Here is a 5,593-nt window from a genome sequence, read left to right as displayed (position 1 = left end):
CATCACCTGATTTGATTCGACTTAATTCCATTATCATCGTTTTGCTTTTGTTTTTGTTCATCTTGTATCCTCCTTTCAAGATACTGTCCATTCCATTCAATTACTCTTGCAAGTCCTTTGCTGTCTCTGTCAGAACTACAATGTCATCGGCAAACCTCAAAGTTTTTATTTCTTCTCCACGGATTTTAATTCCTACTCCAAATTTTTCTTTGTTTCCTTTACTGCTTGCTCAATAAATAGATTGAATAAAATCGGGGATAGGCTACAACGCTGTCTCAATCTCTTCCCAACCCCTGCTTCCCTTTCATACCCCTCGATTCTTATAACTGCCATATGGTTCCTGTACACATTGTAAATAGCCTTTCGCTCCCTGTATTTGATCCCTGCTACCTTCAGAATTTGAAAGAGAGTATTCCAATCAACACTGTCAAAAGCTTTCTCTAAATCTATATATGCTACAAATATAGGTTTGCCTCGTAATGTTAAGGAAAATTACAACGTGTCCTTCTCACCTCCGTCTAGCTGCTTATTCAGAAGTAACACCAGTACTGCTTTCAGATACCATTTACACCTGTCATCAAGTGTCCTGAAATCAGGGAGTATAGACTGAAGAAACATCCAGTCAGCATCATCAGCTGATAACTCCCGGTGTCTTTTCATTTCAGTAAGTTTTTCATTTCCAACTTCGGCTTGTATCGGTAGCATACGAAAAAGAGAACCACAAGCTCCTCTCTGCTGCCGCTTATCTGTCAACCTCGTCGGTAACAACCTCCAGTATATCCCATGTATTTTCTCGAGAATGAAAAGCGGTATGACTCTCTTTCCTCTGTTAAAAATAATTTCGGTATGTTGGTTACATTTCGCATCCGGGAATGTATGCTACAAAATACAACAAACGTACACTGTCCAGTGACCACAATTTCACTACAAACCTTTCAAAATATGCGCGGTATGTTACTTTCATTCGAAGTATCACAGTTCACAGTTGAGTGTCTGGCAGAGGAGTCATCAGGCTACTATCTCTCCATTTCTCTATCAATCCACTCTCGAACAACACATGGGAAAAATGGACTCAAATATCTCTCTGTGGGAGCTCTGATTTCTCTTCCTTTCGCGCTATGCAGAAGGGCCGTCAACAAAATATTTTTTGCATTCAGAGGAGAAAGTCTGAGGCAGGTATCATGCCGCAAAGTAAAACGCCCTTTTCACGTACCACATCCGTGACACTCTCTCCCATATTTCGCGATAGTACAAAACGAGCTACCCTTTTTCGTTCTTTTTCGATGTCCTCCGTCATCGCAGTCTGGTACGGATCCCCTACCGCACAGTAGTACTCTAGCACTGTAAGAAGAAGGTAAAGTATGACAAGTTCCTAGCCACTGGGGGTATAAACAGGTCAGGCAATAGCAAAAAACGAGAGTTTATAAAATGGTGGAGGAGATCGGAGACACCTTACAAAAAAGCCCATCAAAGGCAGTACGACGAGCGTCATGAGGAGCAAACATCTCTTATTCAAAATTTCACAAGGTGCTGCATAACGATTTCACTTGCACACTTATAGAGTTCAAATCGTCCAAGCATTGTAGCTAAACTACTTGTAGCTTCACCACGAAGTTTCTGTTGAAATTTTGGACTGCACTGGGATAAATCCCAATTATGTATGAAAGGTTTCCTCTGATGGAACAACCTTCCAGACATGTAGGAAGGTTTATGGGCACAAAATCGCATCTGGGTTACAAAAAACCTCAGTTTCCGGGAGCATGTCAGAGATAAAGGTGAATGTCTGCTTTGCTGTGCTGAATGACAGCTTAGTTACACCATTTTTCATCATCGAGTAATCAGTAATGGCAACCGTTTATCTGGACATTCCTACGCAATTTGCTGTCCCTCATGTTCTTCCTCATCGGCCAAATTGTGACCTTCCAGAAGCATGGTGCAGCACCGTACTGAAATTTACATAAGCGTGAGTTCCTGAACCGAACAGCTCTTCAGCGAAAGATAGGACTTTGTGAACCAAGAGCTGGCCACCTCGGCCTCCGGAAATAATGGCTACGGATTTCTTCTTCTAGGATTACGTAAAAGAAATTGTGACGTTGACGATTTTCGCAGAGTAATTGTGGATGCGATAGGTTCCATCACCCCAGACATCCTTGGGCGTACATGTTACGCCTAGAAATTTTGCGGATTACGAAAAGAGCCCATGCAGAAGTGTGTTAATTTTTTATATAAAACCTTATGAATTACTTTATATGATACCACAAGCATCTGTGTCTCACACTCTTTTTTAATTACAGTTGGAAATCAGTGGGCAATATGTGGACATCTTGTGTAGGACAACAACGCTTCAAGAAGAAGGGAATCAGCAGGGAGTGGAGTAAGTTGGTTCAAATGGCTCTGAGCACGATGGGACTTAACATCTGAGGTCATCAGTCCCCTAAAACTTAGAACTACTTAAACCTAACTAACCTAAGGACATCACACACATCCATGCCCGAGGCAGGAATCGAACCTGCGACCGTAGCGGTCGCGCGGTTCCAGACTGTAGAGCCTAGAACCGCTCAGCCATTCCGGCCGGCGCATTAGGAGTGATTTAAAATGGAATGACCATATAAAATTAATCGTCGGTAAAGCAGATTCCAGACTGGGATTCATTGGAAGAATCCTACGGAAATGCAGTCCGAAAGCAAAGGAGGTAGGTAACAGTACACTTGTTCGCCTTTTGCTTGAATACTGCTCACCGGTATGGGATCCATACCAGATAGGGTTGATAGAAGAGATAGAGAAGATCCAACGAAGAGCAGCGCGCTTCGTTACAGGATCATTCAGTAATCGCGAAAGCGTTACGGAGATTATAGATAAACTCTAGTGGAAGACTCTGCAGGAGAGAGTAGAGCCCACAAAGAGGCATACCGATAATCTTTTTTTCCACGAACAATACGAGACTGGAATAAAAGGACAACTGATAGAGACTCAAGGTACCCTCTGCCACACACCGTCAGGTGGCTTGCGGGGTATGCATGTAGATATAGATATAGATATAGATCTCTCCAGAACTGACTGAGTTTCCGACCAAATCCACAGCTCGTTTGTACAAAACAGCTCGCTTGCCGAGAGTGTGCGAGCAGCAATGCTGGTACTCTCAAGCGCAAGTGAACCAGTAGCACACCAGTGGGAGAAATAGATTAAAGGGTATATAGCCAGTAGAACAATAATTAAAGGGTTCCGCTAGTCCGGATGAAGACTATTGCTGTTTATCAGCGGATAAATTCGGATTCCACGCCTTACTTAAAAGAAAATACATATCACTATTAATAATATTATTAGAGAATCGAATTTCAGTAGATTCCTTTAAAATACATCCCCACTAGCGGGCTGTAGGAGCGATCATTTGGTTCTCATTATAAAAATTCTTACGTGCGTCATTACGACAGTGTTCTGCCACTAAAGATGTCTGTGGCTGGAGGAAACTAGTGTGACGATGGTGCTCGACAGATTGATTAGAAATAATGGTATATTATCAGTTCACCACTTCTTTTTCACAATTTTAAGTTTAACTTTATTCTTGTTTTTAATTATTTTACTTTATTACTGGTACGGCTTATACACTGGCTATGCCCACTATAGATTTTATCTATTGTACTTGTGATTTACTGCATACTACACAATTCCGTAATTGACGAACACTGACCGAAACCGGTAGTCCAAGAACCAACAGTGTTGCGATCAGTGGTGGAAATAAAAGAAATTCATTCAGTAGTGTGGCCAATATAAGCCTGTGTATACACGTGGTATCCTCAGTCCCAAGTCATACTTTACCAATCCCAGATGGGCTCTAACCTTAGCCAGTGCCATAAATACTCTTTTGATGTGAACCTTCGTAAAATTCTTGAAATTATCTAGTATAGACTCTCAGAATAACGTTTAAAAAAGTAACATATTCACAAGTATCACCTGATGGTCTTCTCGGTGATCCGAACTGTAGTGAATGGTATACTTGTTTGTCAATATAATCAATTTGCTTAAAAAAACTTGATTTTTTACCTTTTGCTAGGAGTATATACACGAAACTTTCAAGAGCTTTAAGAAGACAGGAATTTAAATGTGTATTTATGCCACTGACTGAGGTTAGAACCCATCTTGGGTCGGTGAAGGATGACAGGATGACTTGGGATTGAGGAAAACCAGAGTGTACAAAATACATTGTCGTTGAGCGATAGCTTATATTGACCAAACTATGCGTACTACTCAGAATCGATATGCAAACACCTTAATCACACTTGTTTACTCCAGGCGGGGAAATCCACAGTGGCAGAACACTGTCTTAATGGGAGATATTAGATGTTACACAATGGGACGTAAATGGCAACTCCTGCTTCCCACTACAGGGAATCTATTGAAAACGAATATCTGATAATATTATTAATAGGCAGAACGGTTTCCCTTTAGGTAAGACGTGGGATCCGATTTTTCTGGCATTAAACAATGATCTTCATTCCGAGAAGCGGAACCTTTTAATTGCAATTCTACTGGCGACATATAATTTAGTCTATTTCTTCCACCGGTGAGCTATTGGTTTACTTGCGCTTGAGGGTCACAGCGCTGCTGCTCGGGCACCCGTCGTGGGCCAACCGTGGTGTACAAAGGAACTACCAGTTCTGTTCGAAACTCGGTTGCAGTGAGATTGTGCATCAGCATACTCACCTGAAGACGGCGACCAATTGGTCCGCTGAAATATTGTGTCAAGGTGACTACATTATCCGGCTGCATACCCGAGGGGAGTATCATGACCATAAATTTCAGATAGCTAGAAACTGTAAGATACCGAAAATTAATAATAAATTATTAACACACATATTTTGAAAGACTACCTCATTGTTACAAAAAGGAGACTTGTGCACAAAATTTAGGAACGAAAATAAGTTTACTATAATGTGCCGTAGTTGAAGTAATGTAGCTCGATGGAACTTGGACTATAGACATTAAGAACTGCTACAGTATATCACTCCGTCTTCAGGCCACGAGTGGCCCATCGGGACCATTCGACCGCCGTGTCATCCTCAGCTGAGAATGAGGATAAGAGGGGCGTGTGTTCCGCAGACCGTTCTCCCGGTCGTTATGATCGTTTCCTATGACCGGAGCCGCTACTATTCGGTCGAATAGCTCCTCAATTGGCATCACAAGGCTGAGTGAACCCTGAAAACTGGCAACAGCGCATGGCCGCCCGGATGGCCACCCATCCAAGTGCCGGCCACGCCCAACAGCGATTAACTTCGGTGATCTGACGGGAACCGGTGTATCCACTGCGGCAAGGCCGTTGCCCACAGTATAATACAGAACTTAAGTGAAAGTAGTACGCAATGAGATGAACGTGTGGGATAATGTTGCTTGGAGGCTTATTTGTTACTGCCTCTCACCATATGAGGGTATGCCCAGAGTTGTCGAACATGGTCGTTTTAGCGACCGAATTTAGAAGACGCAATGATAAATAGGCGTACTGATCTCTGAACCTCTAAACATAGTACACTCACTGATCAATGCTATTGCGGCACTATATTCCTTCGCCATGTGCGTGTATTCAGGGATGCGTTCGGCC

The 5,593-nt window shown here is 42.4% G+C and overlaps 1 pseudogene; it reads right to left on the bottom strand.

Annotated features, from left to right (window-relative positions):
- Window positions 1-5,201: 5,201 nt before the first annotated feature.
- On the bottom strand, window positions 5,202-5,319 carry LOC124728182 (annotated as a pseudogene).
- Window positions 5,320-5,593: the final 274 nt, after the last annotated feature.

Source organism: Schistocerca piceifrons, chromosome 1 (genome assembly GCF_021461385.2).
Source record: "Schistocerca piceifrons isolate TAMUIC-IGC-003096 chromosome 1, iqSchPice1.1, whole genome shotgun sequence".
Classification (NCBI taxonomy): domain Eukaryota; kingdom Metazoa; phylum Arthropoda; class Insecta; order Orthoptera; family Acrididae; genus Schistocerca; species Schistocerca piceifrons.
Note: the sequence above shows the minus strand (reverse complement) of the source record. Positions and strands in the feature narration are given on the sequence as shown.